Raw genomic sequence first — 23,937 nt, forward strand, 5'->3', positions numbered from 1 at the left:
AAGCAAGAGTAGACATGTGATCTCACATCAAGCAAAAGCAAAAAATGATCTAATTAAAAGAGTTAAGGAAGGAAACTATGTCTTGCTAAAGGGTATCATAGATAATGAAACAATATCAATACTAAATATATATGCACAAAGTGGCATAGCATCTAAATTCCTAAAGGAGAAGTTAAGAGAGCTGCAAGAAGAAATAGCAAAACTATAATAGTGGGAGATTGCTACCTTGCTCTCTCAGAACTAGATAAGTCAAACCACAAAATAAATAAGAAATAAATTAAGTAAGTAAATAGAATACTAGAAAAGTTAGGTATGATAGATCTTTGGAGAAAATTTAATGGAGATAGAAAGGAGTATACTTTCCTCTCTGTAGTTCACAGAACCTATACAAAAATTGTCCCTATATTAGGACAAAAAGACCTCAAAATCAAATGGTGAAAGGCAAAAATAGTAAATGAATTTTTTTTCAGATCACAATGTGATAAAAATTACATTCAATAAAAAGCAAGGGGAAAATAGACCAAAAAGTAATTGGAAACTAAAAAATCTCATCCTAAAGAATGAATGGGTAAAACAGCAAATCATAGACACAATAAATAATTTTATCCAAAAAAAAATGACAATTGTTGGGAACACATTATGTAACTTTGCTTTACCTCTGGTAGACCTTTTCTTTTCTTCTTGTGAGCGGATGATGGCAATTCAAGGAGACTGAGAGGCAGTTGCTGTTCTCTGACCTCCCCACTGAAAGACTGTTGCATTATCTGACGTCTCTCCTCTTCCCTCTGCTTCCAATTTATTCCATTTCCAATCCACAAGCAACACGTGTCAGTAAAGGCTGCCCCACAACTCCTTCAAATGTCACAATCCACAGCTGCAGAGGTTCTCAGAGAATTGACCTGGCCTTTCACCCTGGGATGGTCCTTAATAATTCCCCATTTTTTGTTTTAAACATGATTATTTTCCCCCCAAAAGCATGGTCAGTAAGTTTCTGCATGCTAGGGAGTGCAAACCGCACTATAGCAGGTGTTGAATTTTGTGAAATGTCATGGAGGCAAACTTTCAAATGGAGAAGAGGACTATAGTCAGAACAAGCATTTAAGTCTCTTATCAGTCTCTTGGCTTGGCCCTTTGATGTGTTAGCCCACTTAATTACCCTGACTCTTACCAGGTCTCTTTTCCCTTTCTTTCTCCATGGGTTACCAAAGGAACTCAGGGAGGATCCTAGTCATGAAAAACTGTTGAATACTGCTGGTTCTTGCCCCATGTTGGGTGCCATATATTATATGCTGCTCTTGTGGTTTCCAAAATCCAGACACCAATACCTGGAATTGTTATCTCTTCTTGTGAGCAGATGATGATGATACAAGGAGACTGAGAGGCAGTTGCTTTTTCTGACCTCCCATTGAGAGGCCATTGCATTGTCTGATCTTTCTCCTCTTCCCTCTGCTTCCAATTTATTTCATTCCCAGTCCACAAGCAACATCTGCGTCAGTAAAAACTGCCCCACAACTTCTTCAAGTGTCACAATCCACAGCTGTGGAGGCTCTCAAAGAAGTGACCTGCCCTTTCACCCAGGCATCATCCTTAACAATTTCCCATTTTTTGTTTTAAACATGATTATTTTTCCCCTCAGCATGGTCAGTAACTTTCCACATGCTAGGCAGAGCAAACAGCACTATAGCAGGTGTTGAATTCTGTGAAGTGTCATGGAGGCAAACTTTCAAATGGAGAAGAAGCCTATAGTCAGAACAGGCATATAAGTCTCTCATAAAGATGCTGGCTTGGGCGTTTGATATATTGGCCTATTTAATTACCTCAACTACTCGGTCTTTTCTCCCTTACTTCAACATGGATTACTTAAGGAACTCTGGGAGGATCCTACTCATGAAAAGCTCTTGAATGCTACTGGTTCTTGCCCCCACATTGGGTGCCAGACAATAATGAGAAACATACCAAAATTTGTGGGATGCAGCCAACGTGGTAATAAGGGCAAATTTTATATCTCTAGACGCTTACTTGCATAAAATAGAGAAACAGAAGATCAATGAACTGGGCTTGCAACTAAAAAAGCTAGAAAAACAACAAATTAAAAACATTCAATCAAATACCAAACATGAAATTCTAAAAATAAAAAAAGAGATTAATAAAACTGAAAGCTAAAAAACAGCTATTGAATTAATAAATAAAGCTAATATTGCTTTTATGAAAATAAACAACAAAATACTTTAGTTAACGTGATTAGAAAAAGGAAAGAGGAAAATCACATTGTTAGTCTCAAAAATGAAAAGGGAGAACTTTCCACCAACAAAGAGGAAATCAGAGGAACAATGAAGAGTTATTTTACCCAATTTTATGCCCAATAAATTTGTTAACCTAAGTGAAATAAAAGAATACCTACAAAAATATTGATTGTCCCAATTAACAGAAGAGGAAATAAATTATTTAAATAGTCCCATTTTAGAAAAAGAAATAGAACAAACTATTAATCAACTCCCTAAGAAAATTTCTCCAAGACCAGATAAATTTATTAATTCTATCAAACATTTAAAGAACAATTAACTCCAATACTGTATAAACTATTTTTAAAAAATAGTTAAAGAAGGACGTTTACCAAATTTCTTTTATGACATGGTACTGATAGGTAAACGATGCTGGATGAAAATAGAAAAAAGAAAATTATAGATCAATTTCCCTAAATGAATATTGATGTAAAAATAAAAAAGAAAATTTTAGCAAAGAGATTACAGATTACAGAAAGTTATCCCCAGGGTAATACACCATAACCAAGTAGGTATACTAGAAATTCAGGGCTGGTTCCATATCAGGAAAACTATTAGCATAATTGACCATATCAATAACCAAACCAAAAAAAAAAAAACATATGAGTATCTCAATAAATGCAGAAAAAGCATTTGATAAAATCCAACATTCATTGCTATTAAAAAACACTGGAAGGTATAGGAATAAATGGGCTTTTCCTTAAAATAGTCAGTAGCATCTATTTTTTTTAAAATAGCCTTTTATTTACAGGTTATGTGTATGGGTAACTTTACAGCATTAACAATTGCCAAACCTCTTGTTCCAATTTTTCACGTCTTACCCCCCACCCTCTCCCCCATATGGCAGGATGACCAGTAGATGTTAAATATATTAAAATATAAATTAGATACACAATAAGTATACATGACCAAACCGTTATTTTGCTGTACAAAAAGAATCAGACTCTGAAATATTGTACAATTAGCTTGTGAAGGAAATCAAAAATGCAGGTGTGCATAAATATAGGGATTGGGAATTCAATGTAATGGTTTTTAGTCATCACCCAGAGTTCTTTCTCTGGGCATAGCTGGTTCAGTTCATTACTGCTCCATTGGAAATGATTTGGTTGATCTCATTGCTGAGGATGGCCAGATCCATCAGAACTGGTCATCATATAGTATTGTTGTTGAAGTATATAATGATTTCCTGGTCCTGCTCATTTCACTCAGCATCAGTTCATGTAAGTCTCTCCAGGCCTTTCTGAAATCATCCTGTTGGTCATTTCTTACAGAACAATAATATTCCATAATATTCATATACCACAATTTATTAGTAGCATCTATTTAAAACCATCAGAAAGTATCATATGTAATGATGATAAACTGGAACCATTCCCAATACGATCAGGGGTGAAACAAGTTTGCCCATTATCACCATTACTATTCAATATTGTATTAGCAATTCTAGATTTGGCAATAAGAGAAGAAAAAAAAGAGATGAAAGGAATTAGAGTAGGTAATGAGGAAACCAAATTATCACTTTTTGCAAATGATATGATGGTATACTTTGAGAATTCTAGAGAATCAAGTAAACAACTATTAGAAATAATCCACAACTTTAGCAAAGTTGCAGGACACAAAATAAACTCACATAAATCATTAGCATTCTTATCCATCACTAACAAAATCCAACAGTAAGAGATACAAAGAGAAATTCCGTTTAAAATAACTGTTGATAGTATGAACTATTTGGGAATCTATCTGCCAAAGAAAGTCAGCAACTATATGAGCAAAACTACAAAATATTTTTCACACAAATAAAGTCAGATCTCAATAACTGGAAAAATATGAAGTGCTCTTGGATAGGTTGAATAAATATAATAAAGATGACAATACTACCTAAGCACATCTATTTATTTAGTGCTATACCAATCAAACTCCCAATAAACTGTTTTATTGACCTAGAAAAAAAAAACACAACAAAATTCATCAGGAAGAACAAAAGATCAAGAATTTCAAGGGAATTAATGAAAAAACTGCAAATGAAGGTGGCCTAGTTGTCCCAGATCTAAAACTATATTATCAAAATTATTTGGTACTGGCTAAGAAATAAAGTAGTTGATCAATGGAATAGATTAGGTTCACAGGATAAAATAATCAATAACTATACCAATCTAGTATTTGAAAAATCCAAAGACCCCAGCTTTGGGATAAGAAGTCACTATTTGAGAAAAACTGCTGGGAAATTTGGAATAATTTCCAATTTTCCAGGGTGTGGATCTAAACATAAAGCATGATATTGTTTTATTTATTTATTTTTATTTAATAGCCTTTTATTTACAGGTTATATGTATGGGTAACTTTACAGCATTAACAATTGCCAAACCTCTTGTTCCAATTTTTCACCTCTTACCCCCTACCCCCTCCCCCAGATGGCAGGATAACCAGTAGATGTTAAATACATTAAAATATAAATTAGATACACAATAAGTATACATGACCAAAACATTATTTTGCTGTATAAAAAGAATCAGACTCTGAAATATTGTACAATTAGCTTGTGAAGGAAATCAAAAATGCAGGTGGGCATAAATATAGGGATTGGAAATTCAGTATAATGGTTTTTAGTTATCACTCAGAGTTCTTTCTCTAGGCGTAGCTGGTTCAGTTCATTACTGCTCCATTGGGAATGATTTGGTTGATCTCATTGCTGAGGATGGCCATGTCCATCAGAACTGGTCATCATATAGTATTGTTGTTGAAGTATATAATGATCTCCTGGGCTCATTTCACTCAGCATCAGTTCGTGTAAGTCTCTCCAGGCCTTTCTGAAATCATCCTGTTGGTCATTTCTTACAGAACAATAATATTCCATAATATTCATATACCACAATTTATTCAGCCATTCTCCAACTGATGGGCATCCATTCAGTTTCCAGTTTCTAGCCAATATAAAAAGGGCTGCCACAAACATTTGTGCACATACAGATCCCTTTCTCTTCTTTATGATCTCTTTGGGATATAAGCCCAGTCGTAACACTGCTGGATCATAGGGTATGCACAGTTTGATAACTTTTTGAGCATAGTTCCAACTACTCTCCAGAATGGTTGGATTCGTTCACAACTCCACCAACAATGCATCAATGTCCCAGTTTTCCCACATACCTTCCAACAATCATCATTATTTTTTCCTGTCATCTTAGCCAATCTGACATGTATAGTGGTATCTTAGAGTCTTAATTTGCATTTCTCTGATTAATAATGATAAAGCATGATATTATAAACAAATTAGAAGAACATAGGATAGTTTACCTCTCAGTTCTGTGGAGGAGGAAGGAATTTGTGACTAAAGAAGAACTGGAGATCATAATTGATCACAAAATATATGATTTTTATTATATTAAGTTAAAAATGTTTGTATAAACAAAACTAAGACTGACAAGTTTAGAAGGGAAGCAATAATTTGGGAAAACCTTTTTACATTCAAAAGTTCTGATAAATGCCTCATTTCTAAAATATGTAAAGAAGTGACTCAAATTTATATGAATTCAAGCCACTCTTCTGATAAATGGTCAAAGGATAGGAAGAGACAATTTGCCGATGAAGAAATCAAACCATTTCTAGTCATATGAAAAGATGCTCCAAGTCACTGTTGATCAGAGAAATGCAAATTAAGACAATTCTGAAATACCACTGCATACCTTTTAAATTGGCTAGGATGACAGGAAAAGATAATGATGAATGTTTGGTGGGATGCCGGAAAACTGGGACACTAATACATTGTTGGTGGAATTGTGAACAGATCCAGCCATTCTAGAGAGCAATTGGAACTATGCTCAAAAAGTTATCAAACTGTGCATATCCTTTGATCCAGCAGTGTTTCTACTGGACTTATATCCCAAAGAGATCATTAAAAAAGGGAAAGGGACTCATATGTGCAAAAATGTTTGTGGCAGCCCTTTTTGTAGCGATAAGAAACTAGAAACCAAATGAATGCCCACTGATTGAAGAATGGACAAATAAATTATGTTATATGAATGTTATAGAATATTATTGTTCTGTAAGAAACAACCAACAGCATGATTTCAGAGATACCTGGAGAGATTTATATGAATTGATGCTGAGTGAAATGAGCAGAACCAGGAGATCATTAGACATGGCAACAACAAAATTATATGATGATCAATTCTGATGGACATGGTTTTCTTCAACAATGAGATGATTCAAACCAGTTCCAATTGTTCAGTGATGAAGAGAGACATATACATATATGTATGCATATATTGGATTTATCATATATTTCTACCATGTTTATCATATATTGGATTACTTGTCATCTGGAGGAAAGGTGAGGGAAACGGGGGCAAAGCTGGAACTTGGGGGTTTTACAGGGATTAATATTGATAAATTATTCATGCATATTTTTGAGAATGGAAAACAGTAATAAAAAAAAGAAATATCTAAGACATTGATAAATATGCAAAATATGAGAGAAGAGAGTCAAGGGAAAGCAATATAAACCTAAGAAATTCCAATTTCAGTTAAATTAAATGGATAACAATTGCCTTCTATGTAGTAGGCAAAAAAGAAAATTAAAATACAAAGAAGTGATGTATTATAATTCTTGTGCTTAAGGAGCTTATAGTAAGAGGTTGCCAGAATAGTAGAGAAGAAAGAATTCCATTTTGTCAAAAGATCTGGGTTTTAATCCTGTTTCTGCCATTTAATCCCTTTATGACTTCAGGCAAGTCATTAAAATTTTCTGAGCTTTGGTTTTCCCATCAAAAAAATTAATGCTATCATCTTGATCACTTCTAAAATGCCTTCGAGTTCTAGACCTATGATGTTATGAATATGTACAAATGAAATGGTATACAATTAGCTAAAAGGAAGTTCTTGATAAACTAACCTATGAAGATTGAGAAGAAAAAATATTGCTTTCATTGGAGATTAGAGAAGGATAAATGGCAGAGGTGGGACCTAGAAGGTCACAGGATCATAGATTTAGAATTGAAAGGGATTTAAAATGCAGTTTAATCCCACCTCCTTATTTACCAATGAGACAACTCAATAGTCATTTATTATGTGACTATCAAGGTGATTCCACTATGCTAAGCACTAGATCAGCAGAGATGAGGAAAGTTCATTCCAGGGCATAGTTGGTCAGAATAGTTTTAGGTGGAAGAGAACAAATAAAGAATAGGGAACAATTTGTAATGCAATATCTTAGTTTGGCAATTCTGAGATTATGAAATTATGAAATGGCCTAATCCCTCACAGGAAGATCTTCCTCTGATACTTCTAACTATATGGGTTTAAACATACAATTTAAGTTCTTCAATTCTCTAAGCAATTCTCTAATACTTTAGTTGACAGAAGTTTGGGAGAGCTACTTAGAGAAAATTTCCATACTCCTGGTACTAGCTGTGTAACCCTGGGTAGGACTGAAGAAACCTCAGTTTCTTCAATTATAAAATGGGACAATAAAAATACCTACTTTCCAAGAGTCATTGACATCCAGTGACAAGATGACTGACAATGGTAATGACTGGTGATGGACTGGATGACCTTGGTATCTTCTGTGTCTTACCAAGCTCAAAAAGTCCATAACATCTACTTCAGCTTCTTCCATGAGTATTGGAACAAATTGTTCTTCTCTGACTATTCCACCAGGGGAAATCTTTCTATGTATGGGGTAGATTCTTTCTTAATTCAGTTATGTATTTGGGGTCTATTAGTTTATTCTTAACCTGTTTTAACCCATCTGTTTAGACAGTATCCAGGTGTGGCCACTGTGTATCCTATAATTTCTTGGAATTACAGCTAAGAGATGAATTCCAGGTGCACACCAAAGGTGGATAATCAGCCTGGTATCCACAAGCCCTCTTACCAAAAGTACTAGTCTTCTTTAAACACAATACACTCCACCCAGACATGTTTTAGCTGTATGATATTGAGCAAATCATTTAACTTCTGCCTCAATTTCCTGTTATAAAATAAGAATAATAATATCACTTTTCTCCCAATACTTTTGTGGGGATCAAATATTTGTTAAGCACTTAGCATAGTGCATTGCACATAGAAGGCACTTAATAAATGCTTATTTCCTTTTTTATATATAAATAGTAATAAGGAGAATTGAAACAATTATATGAATAAAAATATAAAACAAATTATTTCAAATGAATCTTTCCTTATCTAGATGCTTATCTCAGTTTTTATCCTACCAAACTAAGATTTTTTGAGCATTTATGTTCAAGTCATTACTCTAAGAGTTACAGAATATTCTAATAGCTTACAATTGAGTTGAAGATATGGCAAACATAAGATAGGTGACAAAATAAACCTTAAACAGCAAGAGAATCAATAGGGGATATCTCTATTTAATTCACTTTGTAGTTAGCCTTTATTTTTCTTACCCAAAGCAATTTGAACAAATTGACTGCAGAATTAGAATTTTTTATTGTTGTTTTGTTGTTGTTGTTTGTTTGTTTTTGTACAATATAGATACAATAATCCACACCAAGAACAAATGAAATGAAACTCTCAGATGGGAGTGGTAATGAGACAGAGAAACTAGTGTATCAGTTAGGAGAACATAGGGTGGGAATGTGGGTTGGGAACAGGGAAGTCTAAGATAGAGTTCACTCTATCTTACCAATCACAAGCTTTTTAATTTTGATAATTATTCTTTTTTTCTTAGAAGTTTTTTTTTTTTTTTAATAGTAGTTCTTTACTTTCAAAATACATGCAAGGATACCTTTCAACATTCACCCTTGCAAAATCTTGTGTTCCAAATTTTTCTCTCTCTCATCCCTCTACCTTCCTTCCCTAGACAGCAAGTAATCCAATATAGGTTAAACATGTTCAATTCTTCTAAACATATTTCTGCATTTATCATGCTGCACAAGAAAAATCAGATCAAAAAGAAAAAAAAATAGAAAAAAGCTAGCAAACAATAGCAAAAAAGGTGAAAATACTATGTTGTGATCCACATTTAGTCCCCATGATCATCTTTCTGGATATAGAGGATTCTTTCCAATCCAAGTCTTTTGAAATTACCCTGAATCATCTCATTGTTCAAGAACCATGTCCATTAGAGTTGATCATCACATAGTCTTGTTGCTGTGTACAAAGTTTTCTTGATTCTACTCACTTCACTTTTGCTAATTATTCTTATTAATTAGATGCTAGTCTTTATTTTTGTTATTATGATTGTCAATGCTATTAGCATGTCTTTTACACCTGACTTCATAGGTAAACAAAACAAAACAAAATTATAGTCAATGTGCTCTACTCAACTATCACTGGATAAACAAAACTGAAAACTTGTTACTAACTTCAATGATGAGATTTGAACTTACATGATGCCAAATTCAAATGATTGTTCTTACATTGTGAAGACATTACCATAACGTGTTTAATTTTATATTTAAACATGCAATTTTGTTTTGTTTCTAAAAAGCTTTTAATATATTTCTTTGGGGAAAAATAATAACGAAAAGTCAAAAACTTGATTATGTTTGGAAAATATTCAGATAATGTCTCTATCTGTCTGTGTGTCTCTGTCTCTATCTCTATCTCTATCTCTGTCTCTCTGTGTGTGTGTGTGTGTGTGTGTGTCTATCTCTCTGTCTCCATCTTTCTGTCTCTGTGTCTTTGTCTCTATCTGTCTTTCTCTTTGTCTCTGTCTCTATTTGTCTATCTGTCTGTCTGTCTCTCTCTGTCTCTGTCTCTCTCATATTGTGAGGTGATAAAGACCTATACTAGTCAGGAGACTATCCTAATAAGTAAGTTAGAGGCAATGGGGTTTGAAATTTTCATGGTAAGAGTAGGAATAAAATAAAGAAAAAGAAAATGAGGAGTTTCTGTGAGGAAAGAAAAAAAAAGTTTAATGTTGGATATATTGAGGAAATATATCCAGATGGAAATGTCTTGCAGGCAGTGGAAAATATACAACAGGAGCTTAAGAAAAAAGGCATATGGAGGGAGAACAAAGTGATAAAGACAGTGTCTTGGGGGATGACTTCATTTAATGTTTAAAAAAAAAAAAGAAATTGATGGCAAGCATACCCACATGCTGCCATTTTGGCTTTCTATGCTTTTGCATATAATAATTTTAATATCTATCACAAAATCAAAAAACAATTAAAGAAATAGTCTTCAAAAAATTCATAGAATTCTCTGAATTGATAGAGATCTGACTGTGGGCAATTTGGCCAGTTCCCTATGGCAAGGAAAAAAATGAGACCATTTCAAATTGTATGTGAAAAGAAAGAATTGTGGTATCAGAACTGACAAGAAGGTAATTAAGTGTGTCTTGAGAACTTTGGTCTTTAAAAATTTATAACACGGAGGAAGATTTCTTAACTCCAATTTAACATTCTATTTTCCTGCCTTTGCTTTTATCCATTATTAAGGATTTCCAGATTTTAAAAGGAGCCTTATAAAATGGGTGGAGATAGGAATTTTGGAGGATTTCTACTTTAAAAATACTTCTGTGTAACTGAAAATAATACCACACTTATCCTAGGCCACAATACCATTTCAATCATCATCACCACCACCATCACCATTATCATGATGTACTTAACTAACATTTAATGTTGTCACCTATTGGATGGGACTCTGTTAGGTTCTATATTGACATAGATTACTGACCTTTCATATGACTGTAATCATGAAGATAATTCAGTTGAACAATAGGAACAGGAAAGCAACCCCAAGATCACCACTTACACTGAACAGTATAACTAGTGTTTTTTTTTTTGCCCTGTGACCACAATGTACAAGTATTACACATAAGCAGGGAAACACCATAGGAATAATTTTTTGGTTTTGTTGTTTGTTTGTTTGTTTGTTTTGGCTTTTTCACTCATTAAACGTTGGTATAGTATGCTGCCACTGCAGAGCTGATTTTCTTTGAACGAGAGGGAAACAGTGAGTTAGGTGATTTTATTTTCTCTAGAGAAGCAGTAATGTTATAGGAGTCTGATGTCCCCCAATGGATTTTTCTGTGTACTCTGGGTTACCTTGGGTCTGGGGGGAAGGTTTTTTCTGGATTATGTTGTACTGCTTGAAACTTTGGAAATAATGTTGTTTTGACCATAATTCTATGCCAACATTTTTTTTTTGTCTCCTTGTCATCATCCTATTGAGTCCTTCTTCTTTTCAGTTTGCCTAAATCATGGAACCTTATGAGTCAAAGATTATTAAATATTTGTATTTCAGGACTTATATTTATAAATAAAAGATGATGCCACCATTTTAATGAATAGCGTAGTCATTTAACTAGCAAATATATACTCAACACTAATCAGTTCAACCGTCATACAAATGAACAAACAATTACTTGACACTTATTATGGGTTCGTACTGTGTAGGCACTGGGGATAAAAAACAATAACACTACAATTTCTATTGTCAGGGAACTTAACATTCCATTATAAGATAGAACATTCAGCATCAAGTGAGAGCAGAGTACTTTCCAAGTTTGAAGAACCATTTACATAAAGATATGAAAGCAGGAGATGGACAAAAGTATTTCACTTTGTGTATAAAAAGCCAAACATAGATGATTGAGGAGAAATGTATGGTAGGGGAGTAGCTTGAATTGAGCATTAATCCACTGTAAGCATCAGAAAATCGATTATCCTTTCTCATTAGTCTGTGAAAATTTCATACAAAAAAGTGGGATTTTCAAAATGGCAAATGAAGATGATGATGAGCATTCATTTTATTGTCCTAAATAGAAAGTGGAGCTAACAATAATGGGAATACAAATGGAAACACGTTTGTTTCCAATAAGTAAAAATGTCTGGGGAAAAGAAAGAAGAGACAAAGTAAAGAAAATGTGTTTGAAGTGGAAAATTGAATATGAAACAGAGAGACTAGTAATGCCAATGAAAATGAAAGAAGACCTATAGTACTAAGTTAATATTAGAGACAATAAAAATGGGTCTAAAGGATTCAAGAAACAATCAGTAGAGGACCACCTTAGAGTGAGAAACATCTGAGTTCAAGTCCTTTTTCAATCACATAATAGATGCATGACCATGATCAAGTCACTACATCTTTTAACTTTTCAATGCTCCAGGCAATATTTTAAAATAATAAATTACAGATGAGTGGAAAATTGCCTCTGCATCTGTGGAAGGAGTCTTTTTTTTTTTTAACAGAAGTTTTTCATCACATCTTTCAGTCTCTTCTTCCCTTTAAACTCCCAGTAACCCTCCCTCATCTCCCCTGCCCCCCCAAAAAAAACAACCTAAAACTCATGAGTTTATACAATTTCCAAGGAAGTGGTAGTGGTGATAGAGAAGTAAACAAATTTTATTATAATGTATATTTTAAAAAGCAAATTTACTATTTTTCACATTTCAATTGATTGGCTGATGTCACCAAAATAATTGATGGAAAAATAAACCTTTCAATCAGCTCTCCTAAGTAAAACACTCGATTAACTGTTTTTTTTTTTTTTCTCATCAATGACTTTTCCATTTTTTTCTTTTTCTTTTTTTCTTCCATTTTCCTCCTATTGTGTCAATTCACTGTATTGATACCATAAACCTAAAAACTAGATGTTTATAATATCAGACAGGTATTTGTTTATCTGCTTTGTTTTTCTGATTTGTTCTCTGTGTTTTGAGGAAAAGAAAGGAAAGAAAAAAGGATTGCTTATTTGATCTTGGACATGTTTCTGATATAGTATATTTTATTGATTTGTATATAACATATATAATATATATATATATATATATACATAATATGTAATGCATATTAGATAAGATTGGTAGTTTTAGAAATGGGCTTCAACATATTTATTAATATTTACAAACATGAGAATAAGACTTGGTAAAAAGAATGGGTTACAGAAAAATAAAAGCTTATATATCCTATTTCATAAGTAGCAAAGCTCTAAGATGCTGGTTTAAATAGTAGAAAGAGAAAAATGTATTAGTGCTTTTACGAATGTCACAATGGAACAAACCAGTAGCCAAGACAGAAATGGCATGCTACAGTGCAAACTAATCAGAGCATATCCAATGCTGTAGGGTTATAGCTATAAATAAACACAAGAGATTCATACATACTCAAAACTGTGATGGCTTTCCTTTAATATGATGGAGGGAATTGGGCTTTCCATTTGCATATCTCATGAATATCACTAAACTCTTAGAAGTGCAATTAAGTTTCCACCTCAGATTTGCTAAAGAGTGTTCAAGAGGGAAGAACACCAGTTTTCTCCTTCCTCCACTGACCCATCCTCCACTAACCCTTCTTTCTTTTCTTATAAATTCCATTTCCAAACTTTCCCTCACTTTCCAAAATTGACTCCTTAGTGAATTCTTATCTTTTCTTCTTGAATTCCCTATTTTTTCATATTGTGGTTCCTCCTTTGCCAACTATTTTGGTTAACTATTTAAATAAAGCCTCACTAAGATTCTAGCAACACAAATGGAAAGAGATATAAAATATTGGGGCATGATAGAAAATAAGAGGGGAAATGAAAACACACCAACATTTTTACTTGTGAGAAATTCACTTTTGTAACTCTGTTGTTTAGGCGAAAATAGAAGGATACAATTCGTGGAATAGAATAGACTACACAGCGATTATGTTGAAGGTTTATGTAGAGGAGCATGATAGTCATGAGTACACTGTATTTTATTTCCAGCCTAGACTTGTGTAAAAGACAAATGTAATTTTGTTTATGGTCCAGAACCCTTGCACTTAAAACAAGGATTCTTACAAGGTGCTAACCAAGTGGAATTAATAATACAATGGTTATCTAGTTTAGCATGGTGATTAATAGTCTCTAGTTCAGTACATATACTTAGTACTTAATATAGTTCTACAAGATTCACACCTGTGATTATGTAATTATAATACAGTATATAACACCCACCACGGGTGTTATATGTGGTGACATCAGCAGAAAATATTGCAAACAATATTTATCATACATAGCTCTTTCAGGAAATGTGATATCTAGGAGAGAAGCAGCAAAGGTCAGTAAAAGGACTGGCTCGAGATAGAGACCTCAGTCTAATATCAACTTAGATCTTTTGATTTGGGCAAGTCATTTGATGTCCCCACAAGTACTCTAACCTTTCAATTTCTCAATTTATTCAGCCCTTATTTTTTCCATTTCACATACACAAATGTATAATTACACCCTAAAGTTGACATCATCTACAAGTGTTTACTTCCATGTTTAAGAACTTCTAAATTTCTTTATCTAATCAAAATCTCCTATTATTACTATTTCCCCATGATGTATTCTTACCCAATATAGTCTTAATTTTCACCTTGATTTCCAATTCTTCCACTTCTCAGTATTTTTTCAGGTTACCTTCTCTGTTGGACTACACTCTCCTTTCTTTCCACATTGCTCATCCCCTTTCCTTCTTTCCCTCTACTGTAATAGGTCTTTTGCACCTCTTCATGTGGTGTAATTTATCTCATTTAACTTGTCCTTCCTCTTCTCCCAATATAATCTTTTTTCTGCTTCTTAATTTATTTTTATATCATCACAGCAAAGTCAATTTATTCCAACCCATCTCTGTCTATGAATATCTTTTAACTGCCTTAATAAAGATATAGTTCTTAAGAGTTACAAGTATCCTTTTCTTGTGTAGGGTAGTAAACAGTTTAACCTTTAAGTAACATTTTTTTCTTTGCTTTTTACACTGCTATGCTTTTCTTGAGTTTTGTATTTAAAGATGATATTTTCTATTCACTCCTGGTCTTTTCATTAGAAATTATCAAAAATTCACTTTTTCATTGAATGTTTATCTTTTCCTCTGAAAGATTATACTCAGTTTTGCTGATTAGTTAATTCTTGGTTGTAGTCCAAGCTCCTTTGCCTTCTGAAATATCCAGATCCTCTGGTCCTTTAATATGAAAGCTACTAAATTCTAGGTAATCCTGATTGTGACTCCTCAATATTTGAATTGTTTCTTTCTGGCCATTTGTACTATTTTCTCTTTGATCTGATAATTCTGGAATTTAGCTACAATAATCCTTGCAGTTTTCATTTTGGGGTCTCTCTCTTTGGGGATTATTTTAATAATTATTTTATTTTCTTGAAAGATGTTATCGGGCTTTTTTAAAATTATGGCTTTCAAGTAGTTCAATAATTCTTATCTGCCAAGAAAAGTCCAAATAGGGTTTTCTTTAATTAGTTATGTTACTGTAGTACATTAGGTATATATCCCATTCACCAAACATTTTCTTCTCTCCTCCTACAATACTAACCCCCAATCCACTCGCCTGAATATATCACATAACTCAAAAAGAAAATTAAGGAAAACTACTTGCCAAGAATGCACCTCTTTTCTCCTTGAATTCATTTACTATCCCTCTAATTTTCTCATTGTCTTCTCTGATTACATATATAGTCTTACAGATACCATTCTGGAGGTATACAAGACCTTCACTAGATCCTACAATCATCTTTTGGCTATATTCCTATATCTCTTATTGCCTTCTCAACTAATTTCATTGAAATCATTCCTCCACTATTACTCTTTATCAGATCCCCTGAAATGTGGTATCCAAACTCATCCGCAACTGAAATATCTCCAAATTTATCAATTATATCTTAAATGTCAAATCCAATAAACAACTTTTTTGTAGCTCTCAGCCTTCTTGACCTGTCTGTAATATTTGATACAACCACTATATCCTTTTGGATATCATCCCCCCTTTTTGTTTCCATGATACTACTCTCTCTTGGTTCTCCTCTTACATATTTATCTATATTTCTCAGTTTCTTTTAATGTGTTTTCATTCATCACTAGTTGTGGATGTATCCTAAGGTTTTGTCATCAGCCATTTTCATTTCACTCTTTACCTCCTAATTTGGTAAACTCTTCAAATATCATTTCTAGGCATATGATTCCCAGATCTATATATCTGGCCTTTCTTCTGACCTCTGGTTCCATGTTATATATTTATAACTGGGGATTTATAACATCTCAAATTCAACATGTCCAAAACAAGACTTATGAACCTTATAACTTCATTTCAATTCTAATTTCTCTATTACCATTTATAGCTACTACTATTATATAACACATTAGTATAGCTAATACTACCATCCATTCAGCTATATTGACTTACTGTAGGTGGCACATAGGGTTCTCTCTCCTGGTACTTCTTCTCCACCCCTTCTAAATTATTTCAGTTGGAGATCCTTCAGCTCCCATCATTTCAATTATCTAACTAAATGTTAATTATTCTCAAATTTATGTATCTTGCTCTACTTTCTCCACTAACTTCAAGTCCAATCTCTTCTATTTTCTAAACTTCACTATTACTGACTATTCTCTCCGGTTCACCCAGGATTTCAACATAGATATTATCCTCTACTCCTCACACTCTGCCATCCATCCCATCCCCACCACAAATCTGTTCAAACTCCAGTCGTTTCTTCACTCAGCTATCTATGTGATATTCCTAAAGTACAGATCTGGCCATGTCACTCCTTATTTTTTGCTGAGGCATTGGGGTTAAGTGACTTGCCCAGAGTCACAAAACTAGGAAGTGTTAAGTGTCTGAGGCCAGATTTCAACTCAGGTATTCCTGACTTCTGGGCTGATGCTCTATCCACTGTACCACTTAGCTGTCCCAATGTCTACTCTTATATTAAATAAAATCCATTGGTTCCCTATAAACTCCAAGACCAAATATAAAATTCTCTTTCATTTAATGCCCTTCATAACCTGCCTTTCTCCCAACCTCAACTTTTTATTTTTCTTATACCTTTTGGACCCTCATGTACCCTTTGACCAAATGACACTAGATACACCATCTTGTGACCCAGGGAATTTTCTCTTGACTTTCCAACATACATGGGATCTTTTCCCTTCTCCTCTCTACTTACTGGGTACCCTGGTTTCTATCAAGTTATCAACTAAAATCATTATTTCTACAGAAAGTGCTTTCTAAACCTTCTTAATTTTAGTGTTTTCTCTTCATTGTTTCTATTTTTCCTGTTTATAGCTTGTTTTTATATAAAATTGCAGCTTTTCTCCCCCCTTAGACTGCAAACTTTTAAGAAGAAGGATCATCTTTTTATCTTTATAAAAATATGCATATTTTTATATACTTAACTCATATAATAATAGCTGGCACTAAAAATGGTTATTGACTGACTGACCCAGATCCTCAATTTTTATCTCATATTCAACATTTCACATTTACTCATTCAATATAGTGAGTATCTAATCACTTTTGTTCACATCCTCTTTTTGCACATAATTTAAATCTTCATCCCATCTTCCCTGAAACACTAAAATAACTACTAATTGGTCTCCCTGGCTCAAATTTTGCTCCACTCCAATACTTTCCCCATATAGCTGTTAAAATGATTTTATTAAAGCATAAGTCTGTCCATGTCATTCTCCTACTCAATAAACCCTAGTGGCTTCCTGTTATCTTGATGATCAAATACACAGTTTGCTGACATCCAAAATCCTTCAGAAACTTTTAAACTTCTCAATCTTCTTACATTTCCCTGTCCTCCACACACTCTATGGTTTAGCAAGGGTGGCCTGCTTCCTGTTTCTCTCACACAATGTTCTATCTTGTATTTCTGTTCTATTATATTGGCTGTCCCCCATTCTTTGAATGTTTTCTCTCTGTATTACTAAGATACTTAGTTTTTCTCTTTTTATTTTTTAATTTAATTTTTATTATTAATAGTTTTTTATTTGCAAGATATATGCATGGGTAATTTTTCAGCATTGACAATGGCAAAAGCTTTTGTTCCAATGTTTCCCCTCCTTCCCCCCACTCCCTCCCCAAGATGGCAGGTTGACCAATACATGTTAAATATATTAAAGTATAAGTTAAATACAATATATGTATACATGTCCATACAGTTATTTTGCTGTACAAAAAGAATCAGACTTTGAAATAATGTACAATTAACCTGTGAAGGAAATAAAAAATGCAGGTAGACAAAAACATAGGGATTGGAAATTCTATGGAGTGGTTCATACTCATTTGCCAGAGTTCTTTTGCTGGGTGTAGCTGGTTCAATTCATTACTTATCTATTGGAACTGATTGGTTCATCTCATTGTTGAAGAGAGGGCTACATCCATCAGAATTGATCATCATATAGTATTGTTGTTGAAGTATAGAATGATCTCCTGGTCCTCCTCATTTCACTCAGCATCAGTTCATGTAAGTCTCTCCAGGCCTTTCTGAAATCATCCTGTTGGTCATTTCTTACCGAATAATAATATTCCATAATATTCATATACCACAATTTATTGATCTCATTGCTGAGGATGGCCAGGTCCATCAGAACTGGTCATCATATAATATTGTTGTTGAAGTATATAATGATCTCCTGGTCCTGCTCATTTCACTCAGCATCAGTTCGTGTAAGTCTCTCCAGGCCTTTCTGAAATCATCCTGTTGGTCATTTCTTACAGAACAATAATATTCCATGATATTCATATATCACAATTTATTCAGCTATTCTTCAACTGAGGGGCATCTACTCAGTTTCCAGTTTTTGGCCACTACAAAGAGGGCTGCCACAACCTAGTTTCTCTTAAGAAGCAATTTCTCCCTTCTGGAGAAAGTCCTTCCTCTACAACCCTCCACTGACCAATACTTTATGTATAGCTTGCATATATCACAAATGTTGCCTTCCCTATTAGAATGCAAGTTCATTGAGTGTAGGTGTCATTTGGTTTTTGTCTTAATATTCTCAATTATTAGTACAATATCTAATATATAGTAAGTTCTTAATAAATGCTCATGGTTTTGATTGATTGACCTCCTTTGGCTTAAATTTTCTCATATATATAATAATAAAATAGAACTAGATGACCTCTGGGATCCCTTCCAGCTCTAATACCATGTTCCTATAATGTTATTTCAAAATCTGAAAGAGTAAACAGCAAAACCAGGTTTTTTATATTGATTGTATCAACAGGTGTTATCCCTTATTGTTCCTAGACTGAAAATGTTGAGCTATGAAATGTCTTTGAAGTACATTAGGCTTGTATTAATTGTCTGAATCTGAGATTTATATGGCTGTAAAAGAGAATATATGATATAAGAGGGTTTCCAGATTACAAGTTTGAATTTTAAGCAATTTATCACAGGTAATATAAGTTCTGGGGGGAGATATGAGCTACAAAGCTGAAAAATCCTGTTTATAGGACCTATTTTAGGGGTTTAAAGAGAGAATTTGGTGCCAAAAAATCTCTAAGAGGTATCAAATTTAAAGAGTCTTCAACTTCTTTCTTTGAAACTTCATAACATTTGGCTTAACCAAGTTTTTAATCTAAATATAGAAAACCTCTTTGGACTATATTTAAATTTTAAAAGCCAATTGAAATTCAATGGAGGGCAGGCACTAACCCAGCACACCTTTAATTGAACTTCATAGAAATTTACTACTTTAATCCCCAAATGGGTACATCTATAAGGATAACTATATAAAATGCTTTTGTTATGCATGTTATGGAATGAAATTGACTTTAGTAAAACATTTCAATGGAAATTGAATAAAAGATTGAATGCAGGGCAGGCATTTATGTATGTATGTATGTATGTGAGTGTGTGTGTGTGTGTGTGTGTGTGTGTGTAGGTAAGTGACATTTGCACTTGCAAATATATATATAATTTAAATGTATATATTTAAAATCTGCTTTTGATATTTTCCCCCTACAAAGCATATTCTGTCCTCATTCTTTTTCCACTATGTAATTATTTCAGGTCTCAAAAGTATTTCTCGAAGTATTATAAAAGCATAGAGCTTTCACATGTACTCATTTTTTAAATTTTATTTTTATTAAACCTTTTTATTTTCAAAACATATGAATAGATAATTTTCAACATTCACCCTTGCCAAACCTTGTATTTCAAATTTTTTCCTTCCCTTTCCTTTACCCCCTCCCATAGATGGCAAGTAATCCAATATATATTAAACATGAGCAATTCTGTTTCCACAATTATCATGCTGCACAAGAAAAATCAGATCAAAAAGGGAAAAAATGAGACAAAAAACAAAATGCAAGTAAACAACAACAAAAAAGTGAAAAGGCTATGTTTTGTTGATCCACATTTAATCCACACAGTCCTCTTTCTGGGTACAGATAGCTCTTTTCATCACAAGTCTATTGGAATTAGCCTCAATCACCTTATTGTTGAAAAGAGCCATATCCATAAATATTGATCATCATATAATCTTGCTGTTGCTGTGGACAGTGTTCTCATTCTATTCATTTCAGTTAGCATCAGTTCATTTAAGTCTCTTCAGGTCTCTCTGAAATTATCTTGCTGGTCATTTTTTATAGAACAATAATATTCCATAACACTTATATACCACAACTTAATCATGTGCTTATATTTTTAAAAGAACATTTTTAAAAATCAAGGAAGAGGTAAACAACAGATGAGAAATTCAAAAGAATGGTACAAAACTCTAAGGATTTTTTCATAAATAGTAAAGCTCAACAGAACTAGGAAATCATTATACATGGCAACAACAAGACTATACAATGATCAATTCTGACAGATGTGGCTTTCTTCAACAATGAGCTGATTCAAACCATTTCCAGTTGTTCAGTGATTAAGAGAGCCATCCACACTCAGAGAGAGGATTATGGAAACTGAGTGTGGACCACAACACAGCATTCTCACTCTTTCTGTTGTTGTTTGCTTGCATTTTGTTTTCTTTCTCAGTTTTTTATTCTTCCTTCTTGATCTGATTTGTCTTGTACAGCAAGGTAACTGTATAAATATGTATGCATATATTGAATTTAACATATTTTTTAAAAAGATTTTTTAACAAACAAACCAATGGGTTCAGTAAATCCCAGATTTATATATATATAAGAGTAAAGCTCAAATTCAATTGAGGCTTGTTAAAAATGGACCCAAATGACAATTTGAAAAATAAAGTAAAAAAAAAGTAAGGAAATAATAGGCCTAGTTCTTGAAGAATTCCATAATTATGAAAATATTTTGGAATTATTGGATCAAAGATTTAGTTCTGAGAAGATCTTTAGAGGCGTGTCCATTTCCGTCATTTTACAGTTGAGGAAATAAGGCTCAGAGAGGTTTGATTTGCCCTTGTGTTATCACACAGGTAGCAAGCAACAGATTTGAATCTCAGTCTTTTAATTTAAAACGTAACAAATTATGTAATGTCCAGGCTAGCTCTCTAGAAGACCTTGGATCAGCTCAAGTCCTTGGTCTTAGTGGAGGAGTGAAGGAGGCAGGAGGGCCATGTGGCTGATCAAAGATGGAGTCTGGAATTTGGCGTCTTCTCTTGTGTTTGTAGCTGAGAGCTGCGGCTGAGAGACCGTTCCCAGTTGTCACAGCCCTTAAATACTTCAGTACAATACATCACTATAACACATTAAACAAGTACCAGCTGTAGAACATTATATCATTACATAATATTAAGTACCACACTAAGTATTTGCTTAGTGAGAGAATCATTATCTCATCAATCATACTGAGTCTTAAGTATACCTTTTCAGAGTTTCAGCCCTCTACAACATTATTGTTGGATCATTTTCTTAACAATAGTTGAATTTTCTTTAGCCTCCATTTTTTTCTAGGAAGGAGAACAGATTTTGAAAAGACCAAACCAAACCAGGCAATTATTGATCATGAGGAATGATAGAGGGTTAAGGAACATCTTGTTCTAAGTCTATGAAATAATTCACAGATATGACTGTGGATTTGTCAATTTCATCTTTGAAATATGATGAAAAATGGATACAGGTCACAAAAGCAAAATATGAGGAAATGTTTGGATTTTAATACAGGACAAAAAAGCAGATTCCATAACTCTAGCCAAGTATGATATTAATCCCCAGAAAAATTCTACACTAGATTATGAAATAGTTTACAAGACTCTATGAAAAAAAATCTGTCATGATCGTTGTAAGAGATATTCACACAGAATAAGTCATAGCAAATTATTCTCTCTCTTTCTTTCTCTCTCTCTCTAATAGAGTTACAAGTGTGGTAGATTAGCAGGATGACCTACTGTTAGGTTGTACTTTTATTTCAGTGAAGGTCCTAGAGATTTTTCTTATATGGATCTCATGGAACACAGAGGATCATGGGATGAAGACAAATGTTTTGACATTAAAACTTTATTATATGTAATTACATTCTATGATTATTTCAGCTGAATTGGAGGAGGAAATTATATCCCTGTTCCCCTCTATAAGCATATCTTTAAATTAATTTAAATATTAATAAATTAATGATATTTAAATAATATTAGTGGGAATTCTTCTAAGGAGACATTATTTGGATATGAGTTGGTTTTTGTGCATGTCTACCTATTTACCCAAGCCTTCCTTTGCATTTTTAATTCATAGATTAATAGTTGTCAACATAATATTTTTGTGGCAAAAGAAAACAACACAGATCATTCATTTTCTCTCTCTTTTCTTTTAAACTTAGGTCCTCTGACTTTATTTTTTGAAAGTTTTTTATTTTCAAAACACATGCATGGATAATTTTTCAACACTGACCCTTGCATAGCCTTATGTTCCAAATTTCCCCTCCTTCTGCCCTCACCTGCTCTGCTAGATGGTAAGCAATCCAATACATGTTATACTTATTAAAATATATATATGTTAAATCCACTATATGTAAACACATTTATACAGTTATCTTGCTGCTTAAGAAAAATCAGATCAAAAAGGAAAGAAAATGAGTAAGAAAACAAAATGCAAGAGAACCACAACAAAAAGAGTGAGAACATTATGTTGTGATACGCACTCAGTTCCTACACTCCTTTCTCTGGGTATAGATGGCGCTCTTCATCACAAGATCATTGGAACTGGCCACAATCATCTCATTGTTGGAAAGTGTCACATCCTTCAGAATTGATCACATATAATATTGCTATTGCCTTACATAATGATCTCTTGGTTCTGCTAATTTCACTTAGCATCAAACCAGGTCTCTCTAAAATCATCCTACTGATCATTTCTTATAGAACAATAATTTTCCATAACATTCTTATTCATAAGAATATATTCAGCCATTCTCCAACTGATGGGCATCTGCTCAGTTTCCAGTTTCTTGCCACTATAAAAAGGGCTGCCACAAACATTTTTGCACATATGGATCTCTTTCCCTCCTTTAAGATCTCTTTGGGATATAGGCTCAATAGAAACACTGCTGGATCAAAGGGGATGCACATAACTTTTTGAGCATAATTTCAAATTGTTCTCCAGAATGGCTGTATTCATTCACAATTCCAACAACAAAGTATTAGTATCCCAGTTTTTCCACACCCTCTCCAACATTTGCCATTTTTTTTCTGTCATTTTAGTCAATCTGAGAGGTGTGTAGTGGTATCTCAGAGTTGTCTTAATTTGCCTTTCTCTGATCAATAGTGATTCACTTTTTCAAATGACTAGAAATGATGTTAATTTCTTTATCTGAAAATTGTCTGTTCATATCTTTTGATCATTTCTGATCTGAGAGAGCAAGATTGGGATCCCCCAGCTAGTATAGTTTTGCTTTCTATTTCTTTTTGCAGCTCTCTTAGTCTTATGGTTTTCCAGTTTTATCAACTTTATTTTTAAGGAGTTTTCAGATAATTTCTGTTTTTCCTCATCTATTCCCTTTTGCAAATATCTCATTTCCTTTCCCCATTTTCCCTCTATC

Source organism: Sarcophilus harrisii, chromosome 2 (assembly GCF_902635505.1).
Source record: "Sarcophilus harrisii chromosome 2, mSarHar1.11, whole genome shotgun sequence".
NCBI lineage: Eukaryota > Metazoa > Chordata > Mammalia > Dasyuromorphia > Dasyuridae > Sarcophilus > Sarcophilus harrisii.